Consider the following 19,613-nt stretch of genomic DNA (forward strand, 5'->3'; position numbering starts at 1 on the left):
TCGAGACAGGCAACTAGGGATTAAGCACTTAACAGTTGGAGAAAGAACTTGGAACTGGGAAAAAGACTAGCAACTGGAATTAGGATTAGGTGCTAGGAACTAGGGACTAGGAACTAGGGACTAGGATCTCAAGACTTGGGACTTGGAGAGAAGAAGAGAGACTGAAGAATAAACGGGATTGAATTACATGCTGTCTGGTCTCCATTCTTCGAGTCTGTTCTCACTCTCTCTTTTGCTAAACCACGACCCAAGGACCAGAGCAGCTTGGGGCAGTGCAGGTTCTAACAATTTAGCCCCCAAGGCTTTTGGCAGGGCAGGTTTCAACATTGACAGAGCAGTCCACAACATTTTGGCCCCCAAACGTGGGGCAGCTCGAGCCACAACATTATTTATAGACTATCAATAGAGTTTAGCATCCTTTTCTCAGAGAAACCCTCTACTCTCATCAAAGAAGCTTTGAAAAAACATGGGGACATATGTTGACCCACTCAGAGTTGCTTCTCAGGGATCTGAGGATCCAACCAAATGTGGATCATTGTTGCCATTCTCTAGCTCTCAGGTGAATTTCTGCTTATAGGTCATTTTAAAAAATGTTACTGAATAATAAAATTTGCCTCCTCTTTCATACTGTACAATGACAATGTTTCACATAATAGAGTAATATGTCTCATCTTTTAAATAGTTTTCACAATTCAGGATAATTAACCAAACAGGAAATAAATTTGGGTCTCTGACTATTTGATAAAATATCTTAATACCCTTTTACCCTCCCAAACAGACAAACAAACAAACAAACAAAAGCCAAGAAAGAAAATCTGACTCAGTATTGATGAATTTAGATATAGTAATACTCTTCATTATTTAATTCATTGGCTATAAACTATAAACCAGAGATACTTTGGTGCTAAGTTTTTTACTGATGCCACCAGGAAGACCCTAGCATTATCTTAATTTTTTGGCAATGAGATAAAAATGTATCTGTTTTATCCATATACTGAATTGACATTTGTATCAGAACCTATGTCAAGTTGTAATATATTTAGTTCTTGTTTAGTTTTGTAAGTTAGATGTTATTGGACCAATGTTTTATGCAAACCACATGAAAATCACTGAGGTGCAGCAATCCGGACCAATGGAACTAGCAATATAGATGGGATTTGAAGTATGCAATGATAATATTCTTTCTATGGGACTATATTCATAACCGCACAGAACTGTTTGTTACCTTTTAACAATGATGTACTTCGTTTCATGTATTAGCTTTAAACATATCTATGGGAGATTAGAAACTTTAAGATCAGCTGGGCAGTGGTGGCGCACGCCTTTAATCCCAGCACTTGGGAGGCAGAGGCAGGTGGATTTCTGAGTTCGAGGCCAGCCTGGTCTACAGAGTGAGTTCCAGGACAGCCAGGGCTACACAGAGAAACCCTGTCTCAAAAACAAAAAACAACAAAAAAACAAACAAACAAACAAACAAATCCCCAAAAGAACTTTAAGATCTTTCTTAACAGGCAAATTTTGCAAACCAAACAATGGCTTGCTGCATATAATGTAGATCACTTAGTCCCTTTATCCCCAGTGCATATGAGCAGACTTTAGCCAGGATTCTGTTGCCATAGAGTTGAGACCTGGGCAGCAGTGTTTGTGCTGCACCTGGTCCTGGACCTGTAGCTCCAGGTTGGATGTCATACAATGGGCTGCTGAGGTTCTGGATCAATGCCAGAATTTGAGGACTTACCAAGCAGCTGAAATGGAATGTGTGTATGTATTATTATCATTCAGTCTTCTTCTAACTGAGGCACAGAAGAGTTAAATAATAGTTTTTGGTTCTGTGTTTGAATTGTCTAGAGAAATTATCTATATATATATTGATAGATGATAGGTAGATAGATAGGTAGATTCCAGATTAATAGACAGATAAATGATAGATATATATGAAAACTGTAGATAATTGATAGATGATCAAAAGCTGGACTCACTGAAATCTTCAATATTATATTAGATAAAATTGTGGAAACCCCAGTCATGTACCTCCATAATATAAATCATAAGAAAGTTGTGCTGTTGAATGAACAGACTAGTCACAAGAAAAACATGGGTCTCTGAACTCAATTTTCACATTCTTTTCTTTTATATAGTGACTTTATGTATGTTCAAACATATAGATAAGAAATTGTCAACAATGTGTATTATATAAATGATTGTGTTTAAGGTATTATTAGAAATCAAAGAATGGGAAAATGTATGGTGTCTTTAATATATACATATGTCATAATTATGTTCTGGGGTCTACTTGAGCCAGAGGGAAAAAATCAATTAAAAATAGCATTTTAAAATTTCTCTTCCTATCACTTCTCAGTCTTTTGGCTAAGATCAAGTGTAAAATTCCTCTTTCTAATCATATTTACCTTATCTTGTTCTTTCTGATGCTTGTGAGTCTGGGCATGTATAGTTAAAAAATAAAATCAACTTTTATTGTCTATTGCCTGTTTAATAAATCACTGAGATATTCAAAATTTACAGTGGCCATTTTGTAATAAAATATGCAACATTCAGCAGTATCTAAGAACTTTTCTGATAAAATATATTGGAATCTACTATTACTGTTTTCAAAATCAGTTGCATTGTCAAAGTTTGCTCTAAATTCTCATGTTTACAACTACAGATAAGTGTTGCCTATGACCTTTATCCCAGATGACTCTTATTGAAGCAGGTGATCATCATTGGGGAAACCCACAAATAGCCAAAGTGTGGAGAATAAATGATGGTGTAATATTTGGCTCTACCTGAAATAGATTCAGGAAACAACTGGAAGAAGAGGCAGAAATAATATAATAGATAAGGATGGGGAGCTATCTTGTAGACATGACACAGCTGTTGCATTCATCAAATTATTGCACCTGTGGCTGTATACATGTATGTTCCACAGGTTTGGGACCATCAACATGTTATCACTGATGAGGGATGAGATTTATCCTCAGAAGGACTGTTAGCAATTAAGGCTAGTTAGGAGGGGTGTGTCACTTTCTTCAGTGGTTTAACAATAGACAAATAACTCAAATAACTCCCCACCCATGTGAGGCAAGGACTAGCAAGATGACATGAAAGTAGCAGGGAGACTCATTAAGAAGAAGAGTATCAGTGGGAAGATGAAGGAGAAGAATGAAAGTAGAGAATGACTAAAATTCACTATATACATTGTGAAAGTGTCGAACAATTTTAAAAATTGAAATCAAAATAAAATAAATCTTCTGAAATTAGGAACAACCCTAAATAAAATATACAAAAGATACAGATATACCAAATTGCTGTGAAACATTTAGATATATATTAAATTGACCACTGAAGATTCCTCTATGACATTTTAGGTGATAAAAGAACGTATTTAACATATTGAATTATTTGCTTTAGAGCTTGCCTAGATGTGATTTATGGGATCATTTGTTTAGGATCAAAAGATCTGGTGATGCAGACATTTGCTGCATCCATAGATTTTATTTCTTTATATTTATGGAGATTCTCAAATTTTCTCAGGAGGAAGAATACATTTTTTTTTGCCTTAATCTATCTGTTTGTTCTCAAGGCTAGTAACATCAATGACCATGAAATACAACTCTGTTAGGAGCCACGTTAGTGTGATAGCATTCGCCATTCCAAGATGGCGCGGGCATCCTGTCCTCCCACTAGTAAACGACTAACTGCACAGGTGCAAAAGGCAAAAACTGCGCCAAAGTCACTGCCCATCCCGGGGCGTATTATGAGTAATGAGTGAACAGCCAATCAGAAGTGAATACGCCACTCTAGGGTACATATAACAGTGCCTTTTCCGGGCTTGGGGTCTTTCCGATTCTGATGATACAAGAATAAAGCCTCGTTGTGGTAACCACCCGAACACCGCCTCACGTGTCTCTTTCGCGGGCGAAGGGGACACGGAGGGGCTCGGAACATCACTCTATTGTAACCAATTGAACAAAATCTTAAGACCTTGATTAGAACTGGCTAATACTGGCATTTGAGCTAGTAATGGACAATGTATACCTGAGATTCAGGTCAACTGAAGCAAAGAGTGAGTTGAGAGAAGCAAGGTGGATCCTGATGACACAGATGAGAACCCAAATGATGGTCAACTATCTAACTTTTAGATACATTAACAAATACATTTCCTCCTCTTCTATCTTCTCCTCTTCTTCCTCCTTCTCTTCTTCATCTTGTCATTGCCATTTTAGGCAATATTCATCTTCATTTTCTCCTCTTTCTTTCCTTCCTCTTCTTGTTTTTACCGTTTCTTCTTCATCCTCATTTGCTTTTCATTTTAACTTGTTTAATATTTGTTCTTTCTAATTTATAAGCTATGAAGTACTAAGCTGATGTGATAATTCTGATTAACTATTCCCTCTAAAAATTTGAAATTCATATAGCCCTTTTGAGTATGTAGTGATCCTGTAAGAAGATTGAGTGCACTGGTGAATGGCTCAGTAGTTTATTATAGTCTGTGAATTTAACAAGGCTATTATCAGCAAGGTCTAATGTAGACAAAAGTATTAGCAGAGATAAGAAATGACTAAATTCATTAACCAAGGCTTTGGTTATTCTCTCACTATTAAATAAAATGGACATTATTTGCTCATTTGTTTCTGGGGCTATCTGTCCCAAGTAAAATCTTAAGTGTCCCCATATTACTGAAAAAGATTTTGATATTCTCAACTATATATTAAGTCCATAAATATTGCATATTACACAATTGATGCAGGGACTCAGGCTCTATAAAAATTTTTCTGTGCTGGCATTTGTAATAAAACAGAGAAATGACACATGCTTTTGATCACTTGAATGTTGTAATAGAAAGGTAAAGATGTGCTTCGTTCACAAGGTACACATCTTTTTTCTATTTAGTTATGCCCTTGGCCAAACAAGCTTTTATCTCTAAAATCTACAGAGGACTTTTACCTGTCTCAGGGAGAGAACACAGAGTTTGCTTCCTGTGACGGAAGTAGTTGATTCAAGGTTTTGGTTTGAAGATTGATCTAAGAAGTGTTGGGAGGGGTTGTTGCAGGAGGTGATACCATAATCAGTTGGCAATGGTTGCCACTGGTGAGAGATGAACAAGAAATAGCAAGAGATGTTGAAAAAAATCTATGAAGATATAATGGAAAAGACAAACATGAACCAGTTGAACTCAAACTAACTTTCAGAGAGTTTATTATAAACAGTGTTTAAAAGTTTTTTTTAAGTTTATAAAGCCATGAGAAAATCATCCTTTCTCTAAACAGTGAGCCAGCAACTCGAAAGCAAACTTTCTGAGCCAGAGAGATGTTGCTCAGGAATCAAATAGAATAGACTTGTTTGATACGTTGTTAATACAAACTGCTTTGGATTGCACAATGGTTCTAAGCACAGAGCATAGCTAGTAGAAAAAAAGATTACAACATTGTGTTTTAAGCCCCAATTCAGCTCTCCATGGCTATGCATTCCTGAGCAAATTATTTTACCTTTCAGATTTTTAAAATCAATTTTGGTAATCTGTGATTCACATGGTTTTGAGTTTCAGTGCAGTTAATTTGATTAATTAAATTATGCACTATTTTTTGAAGCACTTAGAACAACACTCTTTGAACAGCATAGGCATTGAGTAAATGGCAAATAAAGGTTACAGGAAATCACAGAAGAACTTATAATGTGGTTCTGCCTAACTTTTAAATTAGTGAGGGTGACTTGGTTAGAATTTCAGATATGGAACCCTTATAGTATAGAGGAGACATGTGGAACAGGAGAAAATTTCATCAAACAAAAGGCAAATAAATGAAAGTCTCTACTATCCTACCCCCTGCTTTAAAAGCATCTAGTGAGATTTAGTAGGCAATAGATCAAATGCGAGTTGAGAACGAAGGATCTGATTTTAAACATTATCTTGACTCTCACTAAACCCTTTCTCATTGGCAGTGATGATTATAGCACTTAGTTTGCATTTCTGTGGTAGTTTTATGTACTAACACATGGATACCACTTAGAGAAAACTTGATTCTATGTGAATCTCAGTAATTGTGATTAATAGTTGCATACGTCCCATTGGATGTGTAACTTCTTTGAGCATGAGTCCCATTGATGCATGGTATACATATTTTAAACTCCATATACAATTCTTACCTTATGCTATTATCATATCAATCTTACTGGGATAAAATTATTTCTTGCTTGAACTCTAATCATAGAATATCAGGTGTAGAGAAGAGACTCAGAGCATGAGATCTGGAATAAATTATTAGATCTCAATTTCCCAATGGCATGAGGTTTTTCTGGGTTAGAGTTATACCTGTAATGTTCCTGGTAAGAATTATTATATATCTTCCTGGAAAATGGTAATGCCAGGTTCTTACTCAAATCTTTTTAACTCCTAAGTCTATTTCTCATATTCATTATGCTCAATGACTTGAGAATAATAAGTGTTTATTTACACTTCCAAACAAATAATGTCACTGGATTGGAACACCATTTTACTGGGAGTAATATGTGTGAGCAAAAAGAACCCATTTTTTCCACACCTCTCAGCTTCAGTTCTTATGTTTATACAGATAACATTAACTTCTCTTTTTTTTAATTTATTCTTCATTCATATAATACATCCTGACCACACCCTTCCCTTTCTCCACTCCTTCCAGTTTCTACCCTTTCACCCCAAATTCACTGTTCCTTCCTTTTCTTTCAGAAAAGAATAGGCTTCCTTGCTGTCATATCAACTGAATATGGCAAAACATGACACAATAAGTCTAGGTACAAACCCTGTATCAAGGATGGAAGAAGCACCTAGTAGGAAGAAAAGATTCCCAGTAGCAGGGAAAAGAGTCAGAGATACCCCCCTCACTTCCACTGTTAGGAGTCCCTCAAAACCACCAAGCTAAACAATGATAAAATGTTTGTCAAAATCTAAGTACTCTTTATTGTTCATTTCATCCTTCATAGATAGTTCAAAATCTACATCGCTGATAGTTTCTTACAAATTAGCTTGAGTGATTCACTCAGGCCTGCTGTTCTTCAAACATAATAAAAAAAACCCTCTTTGCTTTTAAAACTTACCATGCTTTAGTTGGCCCACCCAGAGTGGTTCAACATATAAAATCATAATTACAGTACTGGTGTCTCATTATATGTAAAGATTCCACCCATACTTAGAGGAAAGGTGGTTACCTGAGATCAGGTGTTACTAGAAATCATTGAAGAATTCTACCTATGAAGAAGGTTGAGAACAATAGGGCCAGACACATCTTGCCTGGTGCAAAGTTTAGCAGAGGCAGGATCCTATTGACAACTATTCATTTTGTTACATGTGGCAGTACTACGTATAGTCTCTCTGAGTCAGATGATCTGTCTAAAAGCCGATTAACTGATTTATCACGATCTATGAAAATATACTTGATAGTGAGTTATACAAATTCAGAATAACTAACAGCAAACAAAACCAGAAACAACAACAACAACAACAAAATCAACGATAACATAAGGACAACAAAACGATCATGACTTTGGAAACATGTGGATCACATATTTCCTTCCTCCTTCATTCCCTGTCAAGTTCTCTGCGTGGTGGCAAAAATAATTGACAGAATTCCATGCTTCATCATCATTTATTAATTATACCTATTTCCTTATTTAATTTTATTAGATTTAGCTGCATTTATTTTCTTTATTTATATTTAGTGTGTGTGTGTGTTTTAACTACATAATAATAGCACATACATATGTGGAGGTCAGAGGACAGCGGTTTGCTCTTTGCAGTGTGTGAGTCCTGGAAACCTAACTCAGGTCACCTTTACCTACTTAGCTTTCTTGGCTAGCTTTGTTATTTCATTTTTTAGAGAACTATTAAATAAAGATTTGATCAGATACTTTAGAACTGATCATTCTGGAGGATCTGCACCACAACCCTTTCTGAAGCAATCCTAGGCAGGACACGTGACTGACTTGCCTTGCTCATATACCTTAGAATTAAGGTAAAACCTATAGGAATGTATGAAGTGAGAAATTTATCAGTGTGTATTCCTAAAAAAGAGAAAGGGGGCTCCTTTAGAAGATGGAGAAATGGACCTTGAGGAAGGCAAAAATCTAAATAGGCTCCCCCTGGTGGACCACAGCAGAGAGAGAGAGAGAGAGAGAGAGAGAGAGAGAGAGAGAGAGAGAGAGAGAGAGAGGCTGAGTAAAAAAGACAGGAAGACAGAGAGATAGAGACTGAGGGGATACTCATTTAGAATAAGGGCCTCAGTAAATATCTAGATTATGTAAGGTTCTCTCGTTACAAATTGTTCTGAAAGTCTTTGGCTGGACTTAGCTGATGTTTCCAGCCCTATAAAAATGGGGCTAACTGCTGTATCCACCACCTCTTTGAATTACTACAGAAAAGTGAGGTTGCAGAAAGCAGAAGTTAAACAATGAGATATTTTCAAAATCTCTATGCTTGCTGAATTATGAGTCTCAGAAGGATGTTATAGCAGTTTACCATGGTGCTATCCCTTGAGTCTCCATCAACAGAATGATGTTATCCTGCTTTTTTTTTATTTTAGAATTTCATGTTACTAGAACAAAGGTCTGGGCAGGATACAGGTTAAGAAAGATAGATGTTTAGCAGCATGGGATGGAGAGAGGAGGGAAACATTGGGATTAGTCACATGTAGTAAAACTAGCATGCATGCACTCATGCCCACAGCATCAGTTAGTACATATTGAGAGAGTTCAACAAGAAACCAATATAGGTGTAACTTCTCCTCAGGAAATCAGATGAGTCAGCAAAGCTTTATAATATGAGTATGTGTCTTCTGATATCTGGAACACTTCAAAGAAGATTGACATATGCAAATATCTCTGATTAAAAGCAAGGAGTATTGTAGAATTAGAAGAGACAGTATATAATAAGAACTCAATGGATTGCAGAGATCATCTGGGTGTTGAATAAATATGCACTAGACTCCTTCCATGTAGAAGGGTAAATAGCATCATGAATTCATATTAGGCTTCTATAGTACAATGCTCTAAGTCCTGCTTTTGTTATATAATATGACTAATTTTATTATGTTTTCCTCACCTGAAAATGGAAATGATGACCATAACAGATACCCACATCACAGACTAATTTGGAGACTTAAATTAATCTTTGTGAAGGTCAGAAGGGCAGCTATGGGTGTTCATTGAGTCTTTGTATGCTCAGCTTTCATCACAAATCTATTTTTATGCCACTGATTTCAGTTTAGGAAATATACATTGGATGAATAATGTCATTGGTAATTATTTAATTACAATTGTGATGAAGGAGACATTAAGGGTCCCGAGAGAGCCGATATCCTGTCTGGGTGGCATGGAAATGATATTTACAATGATACTTGAAGTGTGAGAAAGATTTGAATGGAGCAGAAAGCTCAGATGTAAGCCTAAAGGCAAGCAGGAACTAGATAAATTATAGACCTTGGAAAAGGACCAGGTTGGAGTTGAGAGGTTGGTACATCATCTTAGAAAGAGAACAAGTTGAGACAGATTCTGTATGCTGTATGTTAAAATATTCTCCATCTTAGTTGGAGCAGCAGAGAAGGTGCCATGTGAACTTTATTTTTCCATAGAGGTTACATGTCATCCTGGACGCATAGCAATGCTGGGAACAAATGCAGTGGCATTGAAGGGGCCAGCATAATCATTTTGTTTAGCAGAAGCTCAGAACCAACCACTGTACAGTTCATTTCTGCTACCAGAGGCAAATCAGGGTAATAACTAAGCATAACATGAATGCAAATAATACAGGGGCCAGAAAATGGAAGATACCGAGGTCTGAGTTTTACAGTTCTGTCTTTGGTGTATAGCTTGAAGTCCACCAGGTTTTGCAAAGTACAATAATAAATAGAGATTTCATTTCAAACATACTGTCTCCAGAAGACTTAGATAAAATAAGGATCAGAAGGGGAGAGAGTAGGAGAGAGAGAAATAAGGCTCATACTACCTAGCAATTTTGTTCAGTGAGCAGATGCTCATTTAAACTCGGGTAAGAGACAGGCAAGGCTTGGATGCTTCTGATCTATACAGATTAATAATTGTTAGTTTATTAATAAGGGTTATTTTATATTGATAAATATAATCAATAAATGTTATGTTAATAAATATTAATATTCAAGAATGGCAAGTAAATGTGCTTGCCTAGCAATAATGAGGACAATTGTTCAGATTCCTAGAACCCATGTAAAAGCCAAGTAGTGTGATGCCCCATCTGTAACTCCTGGGCTCAGTGGAAACATGGGATTCCTAGACCAAGCTGGGTAGCAATAGTAGATGCATCAGTTAGCTCTGGATTTGGCTGAGGGACCTGCCTCAGCAGGTAAGACAGAAGAAATTTTGTGATGTCAACTTCAGACTTCCCACAAGCCTATACACATATCCAGGGGAACCAAAACTTATATATGGGATTCTAAACATATGAACACAGACACAGACACACACACACACACACACACACACACACACACACATTGAAACATACAGATACATTATTTAGTGAGGTGATTTTTAAAAATCTCATTTCAATTCCATGGATCCATGTCTTGAAAGGAGAGAAAGTGTTCCCCACAAACTGTCTTTGAAAACACACACACACACACACACACACACACACACACACACAGAGAGAGAGAGAAAGAGAGAGAGAGACAGAGAGAGAGAGAGAGAGAGAGACAGAGACAGAGACAGAGACAGAGACAGAGAGGAGAATGGCATGTATACCTCTACCATACAAACTTAAAGAAAAACCTGTGAAACTGGAAAATACCAGTGCATGCTCTTTCAACTGCTTTCAAGACTTAATAAAACCAACTCTTGCTGTTTAACACTAGATCTGCAATATACTAGGCCTTATATAGAAGCACATGTTTCCCTCTGAGCTTTTCTAGAATTTTCTAAGGATTCTGAAGATCACCACTACATTCTTTGATATACTGTGATTATTTGGCCCAACTTTGGCCCTGCAGAGGACTTTAGACTCCGGGAAGACAGAAGTCAGGTGGTCATTCATCTTTAAGTCTTTCATATGATCTCACTTTCAGCAGGCCCTTAAGAAACTCAAGTTTCTTTCTACAGATGTTCAGCCCACCGTGAACCCAGAGTGCCCCAGATTAAGGGATTTTTAACTCCTCTGAGGTTTGGCAGCCATAGAAAACTTAAGTCTTTGAGGCAGCAGCAGGTGGCTAAAAGTCTTGCACAAATAGGTAAAAGGCTTGTCTTTATTTGAGGTGAGGGAAGCAGGGCCTTACTTTATCTGAAAAATTTATCTGTATCTCTTAGCATTTCTAGAATCAAAAGTTGCTTTTTTGCTTATTTATTTTTTTAAATATTCTTTTTTTAAAATTTTTTCATCAATTTGTAATTTCAGTGAGGCAAACTCTAACAAGAAAGACCAAGTGTGAGATCAGAAAAGGCACCAGAAGATCCAGAAACAGTGGATGGAATCGGCAAAGAGGGATTTGGAAAGAAATTATATCAAATGCTCAGGAGATTTTCATAAGCATTTTTTTCTCCCCACAATACACGGAGTCAGTAGCAATCATGACATTCTTAAAAGGAGCTGAGACTTAACAAACATCTTTGAATCCATCAAAATATGATGGTGCATGATCCCATTTCCTGACTAAATGTCCTTGATCAAGTTCTTTTTATAGCAATCACCTTAAGGCCCACAGAGAGTGAGTTCTCACTCAGGTCTACCTTAATTTGTTGGAAATTCCCTCCACCCATGCAAGCTTTTTGTAAATTCTGTGGAAATAGCAAGCAGCTGCTCACCAACACCCACCCCAAAGAAAGAACAAGACATTTCTCACATATCTCAAGCTTCCTTAAATGTTCTTTCTTTGGCAAAGGGGGAAAAAAAAAGAAGAAGACGAAGAAGAAGCAGTATATTTTTGGCCTCTAAACCTTTTCCCACTAGTGTGTCTTTCTGCAGAAATGTGATCCATATGGTTCTGATTACTTTCTCCATCAGTCATTAGAAATGCTTTGCACTAGGAACTTTCCTGATGACCAAGAAGTCTTTGGAGACAGCTTTACATGGCTCTCTCAGCCTTGCCTCAGAGAAACAGAGCAGCTAAACAGAGCCAAATGCAAATGAGCCAAGACCTATAAAGGTTCAGGTTTTATCTAAAACTCAGAACCAGTAAGATTCCAGTGAGCTTTAAATCTACCCTGTGAAGTCTTCGCATCCTCCTCTCGAGACAGCTTCTACTAAATCCTCCTCTGGCACACATTAACCAAGGGTTTCAGGTATCCGGGTTTGTATTTATGTTGGACACAATACTCCACTGAGTTTCAAAATTGACCAACCACCCTAGGGTTTTTCCCATTATTTCCTGGAAACACAATAAATATTTTAGATGTAGACATGAGCATGGAGTTCCAGGGCTGATCAAATCATGGTGAAATGAATCTACATAGATAGGCATGTGTCAAGGGGATTTGTCTCCTGTGATATACAAATGGGATATTATTTGTCTCATATCACTCAATCCATCTTTCTTTCCTTCCTTCTATCTTTTTTCTCTTTCTTTCTTTCTTTCTTTCTTTCTTTCTTTCTTTCTTTCTTTTATTTCTTTTTGAGGCAGTGTCTCATGTATTCCAGGCTGGCCTTAGTCTCACTATAGATGAGAATGATTCTGAACTTTTTATTTTTCTATCTTCAACTCCTCAGTACTGGTATTTTTAAGACATGCTTTAGGCTTTGTGCATGTGAGAAAATCACTCTAGCACTGTAACTCTGGCTTGTCACATAGCATTTTGAGACCTATTTAGAAAATATTCCAAGTGAAGTTTGGTGCCTCATAAAAGTTCAACAATCCCCCTGCCCCCTTCTGTTTTTCTGTTTCCTAGTACATAAATATAGAAAGGATTCTATGTTTCTGAGTGAAATATTGACTGTTTGGTGACTGGTAATAAGCAGAGTAACTTTTTATGTTGTTAAGTGTCCTATTTGTAAGACATTTTGACCATATACTACCATGAGAGTGTAATTATGAAGGAAAATATAGGAAGGGGAACAACACTCTCTTGGTCTTCATCTAACTCGGTTGTTTTAGACTGATTTCTTGACTGCATCAAGGAGGCAGCCCCCAGCTGGGGGTGATAGAGCAAAACAAGAATATGACAAATAACTGGGAAGCAATGTGGTACAGATGAATAGAAAGAGAGGGCTAAAAAAAAAGGATACATGATAGCATCTGGGACTTCATCTGTGGTGAGTGTATTTCTTCATAATTGTAATCTTTTCAAGAAGAACTGACAAGGATCTCAACTCAGGCCAAAAGCCAAGGTAAGAATAAAACTGTTGTCCAAGAAAAAGAGAAGTTCCATCAGTCAGAGAGAGAAATCACCCACCTGGTCAGTGGCCAGAGAGCTGTCCGTGGTACTGACCTGTTCTCATTTACATTGCAGTGTAAATGCAGAGGAGACCTCTTAAGGGTTCTGCTGCTAGCCTCTCTCCTCTGATCGTCATATGTTTCTGCCTCCTTTCTCTCTACATCTTCTTCTTTGTCAATTATGCTGATTTTTCTCAAGTTGTTATTCTTTAATTCAAGGATTTTTCTCTCATTTTGCTTCAAAACTCCTTTTCTGTCACTGTTTTTTTAGGTTCGTCTACGTTTTTCTACTGACTGCATCTCTTTCTTGTCACCTTTTGGTTAAGAGAAAGATTAATAAAGGTAGGAATCGCAGCAGCGGGTAATATACAGGATGCATTATCTACCTGGAAGGAATATATATATATATATAATTTTACTTTCAATTACACAGCAACCTCATTAGAAGTTTAGTTATCACATCTTACTAAACAGGGAGAAAGTGAAGGCTAAGATAACTTGGCCAATATCCTACATAGACAAGATTCAAGTTTACGCCCAACACTTGGACTTTTCACTGCATCTGGATTCCTTTACATTGTCCAATATTTTCCTTATGGTTTCCTGTCTCTCACTCTGGTAGCTTCGACAGAGCTTCCCACCCTGGCCAAATCTTTAAAGGATTAGGAATCCACACTTCTGGTGGGATTTAAGCTTTGAGTAAAGTAAAGCAAAATTCACAGAATGCATACAATGTGGAGATTTACACCATGCAAAGGCCTTCCGTTTTACTTCAGGGAGAGGCTGTGCCTGCACCTCAGGCTGAATGCGGAGTTTTCTGCTATCTGTATTCTTGTGTTAGTCTAACTACTCTGGCCTTTTCCCTGTCTCTGATGGTCCCTAGAGAACTTTGCGTTCTCTTCAGCTTCCCACTCCGACATCCTTCCCACGTAAGGAAGCGCGTGCTTAATTCTGGGAGGTTAAGTGGGCTTTCGCCTACACACAAAAACAATTTCCAATAGTCACAGTGAAACAGAGACACAACAAGACTCAAACGTGCGTCACTCCAGACAAAACCCACACTCAGGTATGTACACGCAGTCACGTCAAGCTCCCGCATAATCAGAAATACCAGAAGCTCGCGCATCACTCAGCTACAGACCCGTTTCAGCTAGAATCACGATTCGGGATCTGCGCGCACGAGGTCCTTTTGGGTGCTCCTGTAAGGAGTCTCGCAGCACTGTGCCCAGACCCATGTGAGTTCCCTTGAAGCTCATCCTTTGCCCACCCAGTCTGCCCCTCCCTTCAGGCGGCCCTACTTCTCTTCTCCTCTCGGTTCTCTTCCCCCACCGCCTGAAGACGTACAAAACACTCCTTGGAATCTACCGGGGCTCTCAGCTCCTCCCTCTCCGCCCCCGGCAGCCTCTCCCCCATTCATTTTCCTCCGTCGCCGGCAAAGTCCCTCCCACTGCCTAGTCCGGCCTCCGTTGCTCCCCGCCCGGAGACCGCGGCGTACTTGGACTTCCCTCTCCATTCGCCAGCCGCCTCACTCCGGGTCCCCGCGGCTGCGAACTGATCTGGCGCGGGGGGGTGGGCAAGAGGAGGAGAAGAGCGCAAGCAAAGGAGAAGGCAAGAGAGCCAGAGAGCCGGAGGCAGAGGGAGTAGTGGCCACCTTCCGGAGCCGGGATTCATGCCTGTCCTCGGGACCAGCCAAGGGGACTTTAAGGCTGAGTATGAGCCAGGCTGCTAGAAGCCAGGTACCCCCACGCCTGCAGTCCCCGCGCCGTCCCCGGTATGCGAGCTGGACGCAAGGCTCTTCCAAGTTCCCACCGAGCCGAATAAAAAGCGTCCTCCTGCTGCTCTCCGCCAAAGACGGACATTGACTCCAGGTAAGGCGACTCCAGGAGCAGTTCCCCACAGCCCCTCTGCCCTTGGAGCCCGCCACAGACCGCAGTCGGGGCGCCCCCGCCCTCACCTCCCATCCCCCTTCCAGCACCCTCGTCTGTCCGGGTTTTCCCTCGCCTCCAAGTCCTCTTCTGTTCTGAAGACTGGGGTTACTGTAGATTGGACTCTATTGGTTAAATGCGGGTTTTATTAAGTGTCATGTGTGTCCCCGCGCGCTCCCGACGTGGGTACCATGGTGGGAACTTGATGTAGTGTATGTTTGCCTGTGCAGCGTCGTTTGCGTTTGATGCGTGTCGTGTCGTGTGTGTGTGTGTGTGTGTGTGTGTGTGTGTGTGTCCGTGCCTTATAACCTACTTTCAGAGAGATGCGTGTGAGTGTGTGTCTGTGTTTGCATGTGTGTGTTTGCATGTGTGCACGTCTGTGTATTTTTAATTAGATCTCTTCAGCTCACAGGGAATGGAATGGGTTTCTTACTACAGGATCATACAGGATCACGTAGCCACCGGGAAGCCCGCTGTGGACTTCCTCTTAGGTCTCTGGCAGTGGTTTGGGAGAGATGATAGGAATATAAATGGTGCCTTATTTAGCCCACTGTTGGTACCTATGAAGGAAAAATATCGTCTAGATCTTGGGGTAGTGTTGCTCACTTGAACTCACCATTAAAAATGAAAGATACATGTCCAAAACCCTAGGCAAGGGAGATGCTGTCCCTTTAAATTCCACACCGGGCAGACTCCAGGATTCTGATGGGAATTTGGAGAGGCTGAGTATGGAGTGAGAAGGAAAGGAGGAAGTCTGGGATCTCCTTATCTACTGCATGATAAGTCTTGGGTAGAGAGATCACCCTATCTCCCTGTTGCAATCATATCACTGCCCCCACACCCCCGCCTTTTGTTGAGGGGGTGGTCTGGGTAAGTTTGCCTGAATCATCTCAGGGGAAAAGAGTAAGCATCCTCTGACAATGTGATTGTCCATCTCAGTCCCATCGGTACCAGAGAAAATAGCTTTTGGGGCAGCTCTGGGTGCTTTGGCAGGAGACTGATAGGGTACTTTCCTAGGATGCATTGTTTTTGCTTTCTCCATTTCAGGCAAGCTTTGGAAGCCCCATCTCTTCTTAAAACTGTGCTTTCTCATGGCTCCAGGAAGTTCCAAAGCTACTGGGAGAGAGATTAGTGTGTTTTGGGGCAAGTGGGGAGAAGAGGTCTATATGTGTTTATTTAAGGACCAAGGAGCTACAGTTTGTGAGGGTGGGGAATTCGTCACAGAATGTGAAGGTAGTTGACTTAAATTGCTGTCTGGTTTGCACCTCACATTTTATGCTTGGCTCTAAAATACTGTCAAGGGCAGGGAGGCCTGGAAAGACTCTCAGGAAGGTAATTTGAGGTAAGGGTCTCCTTCCTATTTCCTCCACCTTTTAGGAGCTTGTTCAGGTAAATACTTTGGCCCGCCTGCCTAGGCACAGTTGGGCTTTGGTTCTGGAGCCAGCCATTGATTTGATTCCCGGCTGCCTTTTAAAGGCTTGCCCTACTCAGCAAAAAATGCTGAGTTTTACTGCTGTTAGCATGGCTTCCAGACTAGGCAGCTGTTACTTTCTCAAGGTAAATGGCAGCCATTCTGCTTGTAAGCAGTGAAGCTAGAAGATGAGGCTGAGGTAGTGTGATAGAGTGTCTAAAGGGTCACTAGAAAGGCCTCTCGAGGAGGGAAAGAAAATAGAAATATACCTGTTTTTAAAACCATTTATTCATACGTTTGTATCTTCTGAGGAGAGATAAAAGCAAACGAGTGTTTGCAGGAACCTGCCCCAGCTGGTGGGTTTCTGTTCTACCTGCAAGCACTTGCACACATACCATTTTCTGGCTACAGGCGGATCTCTCAGGCTGAAGGCTTCAGGAGGGCATGCCCATAGAGTAGACTTTACAAAACTCAGGTTAGATCACAGCATCCTAGTGCAGTTTGGGGAAGGGTTTTGCAAGCAGAAGAGCCCTCATGTTGAGATAGGCTCTCATTATCTCTGTTCCAATGTATAAATGATCTATTGCTATCAAAGAACAACCAGGCAGGACTCTAGATCAGAGAGGATGACAGTTTCTCAATATTCACTAGCAAATTGGTGGCATGGCCAGGACTAGAACCCAGGGTGTTTTTCAGCCAAATCATTGTCAGTTTTTACTCCATTACCCTGTTCAGGAACTTACAACACTTCCTAACCCTACCTGCCCATGATATTTCTACTTAAGATAACTGATTGTCTTCCTTTCTGGAAGTTCTTGTTTCAGAGATGCATTTCAGACCTTCTTCAAATATTTTATAACCCAAGAGAGAAAGTGCATAATGCCTCAGTCATTCTTCTTGTTTCACAGAAGCATTTAAAAACATATGCACATATAGGGATGCAGAGAGAGACAGACAGACAGACAGACAGACAGACAGAGAGAGAGAGAGAGACTGTTTTAATGTCATCAGATAATTAAATGCACATGGGGATCTAAGACTTTATGACTGGTATATAGAACTCAGTAGAAAAACTGGACTATATGGACCCCTTTATGAGAAAAGGTCTGCTTTCTGGAGTACAAAATATATATACTTAGACATCCATGCAAATACTTCAGGAAAGTTAATTTACTTACATTAATTTAAACCTCATGTCTGTACATTCACAGTATAAGCACAGGCACATACACAAGAATATATATACATCCATACACAGGTGTATAGTATATATACAGGTCCAGTAACCTTCCCTTCCTAATACATTCCCCTAAATGTGACTAACCTCTTAAACTCTGCAGAAAATTGAGCTACCCTTTGTAAGTGCATTGGTGGGCTTGGGCTTACAACCTCAAGGAAAGAAAAATATAAAGCTCTTTGAGTCACAGGACATCCAGAGTTGAAATCAATTTTACTAAAAAGAAAAAAAAAAGTACATTATCAGTATTTTAGATGCTCTTTTTGGGATTCGGGGAAGTACTTAGAAATACAGGGATTTTAGGCACATCTGCAATAAAGCCATTAACAACCTCACAAACGTTGTCTTTTCTGGAGCTGGATGGCACTTTAGCTCCCAGAAGGGGGAGCTGTGACTCCATTTCATCCATGGAAAAAGAGCTCTGCTATTCCAAATAAGCTCTGTGGCCCCCCTGCTGAGTTGAGAAGGCCCAGCTCCTGCTGTAGGGAATATGACTGTAGCAGTATAGGTGGGGATGGTAAAAATGTTCTCTCCTGCTCAGTTCAAGTGGGACATTTCTCTCTTAGTGCTTTCAAGAGAGTTTATGCTATTGATCAAATAATTCTCTCTCTGTTTTTTCACCTTTTCCCCCCTCAACCCATCTTCACCCCAAAAGATACTGCAGTTATGTGAAGAAATAATTTCTGATTTGCATATGCTTTCTCATCCGGGTTCCTTAGATGAAATCATTAGGAAATATCCCCAAAATCCTCTAAAATCCAAAGTTTAACAAGTAAGTTACTGAATTCCTCGTAACCATATTAAACAACAAGAAACATCGGAAGAGTCACCAAATATAATTTTTCCTAAAACCTTCCCATTGTTTTCACTATAATCTTTCATATGAGTGATAGTGGATATATCAGGCTTTCCTCCATTGAGCAAACCGTAGTTACATTTTAGCATCTAGCTCAGATAATCCTTCTAAAAAGTCTTCCCAAGGCCTTGTTTCAGAACCAAACTCTTTTGGCTGGATTTTGACGTAATTTTGTTGGAAAGCCTATTTATTTAGTTTTCATCTCTATTTGCTCTGTTTTACAGCCACACAGCAATAGCTTTGTCTTTATCACATCAACATGTACTCTTATTAGCAGCAGTTCTCTTTTAGTAGCTGGGGACTTGGCACACAGTAGTTCTTTTATCATTCTTTTTGCTTTTGTACACATATTCAGTGTGAAAAGTATCTGTCAGCCCTCCTGTGCTCCCCCCCCCAAATTGATTCTTATTTACTCAAAACAAAGCCATTATGTCTTCAAAATCATTTAACTTAGCTTAGCCACTGAGGGGTACCAGTAATGGGCCAGAGAGGTAGTTATATCAAACTTGACAATGCCCCCTTGCTGTGTCCCAAGATCTTTAGTTTTATTCTCTCCTTTAATCTCTATTCTCGTCCAGTGAGGCAGATACATTTATTATACAGAAGAAAGGGAACTTCCTTTTGTTCAACTCCTTTTAAGCAGAGGGGCAAAGATTTGAACTTTTCGTGGGTATCTCCACTCTTCTACTACACAATCAAGATCACTCATAGCTATTGAGACCTCCGTGTTCAGTGGATGCTAGAAACAACTGAGCAGACTGCTATCTTGCCTTTAAGGTATGAGGATTGGGTTAGAATCAAAAGAAAGAATTTATTTATT

At 39.5% G+C, this 19,613-nt stretch overlaps 1 protein-coding gene across 1 annotated transcript in view; it reads left to right on the top strand.

Moving 5' to 3' along the window:
• Window positions 1-14,843: 14,843 nt before the first annotated feature.
• Window positions 14,844-19,613, top strand: part of Brinp1 (BMP/retinoic acid inducible neural specific 1) — a 183,256-nt gene continuing 178,486 nt past the window's right edge. Inside the window, exon 1 of the mRNA XM_034504056.2 lies at window positions 14,844-15,232. The gene's annotated coding sequence lies outside the window, so the exon portion shown is untranslated. The remainder of the gene's footprint in view (window positions 15,233-19,613) is intronic.

This window comes from Arvicanthis niloticus, chromosome 5 (genome assembly GCF_011762505.2).
Source record: "Arvicanthis niloticus isolate mArvNil1 chromosome 5, mArvNil1.pat.X, whole genome shotgun sequence".
Classification (NCBI taxonomy): Eukaryota; Metazoa; Chordata; class Mammalia; order Rodentia; family Muridae; genus Arvicanthis; species Arvicanthis niloticus.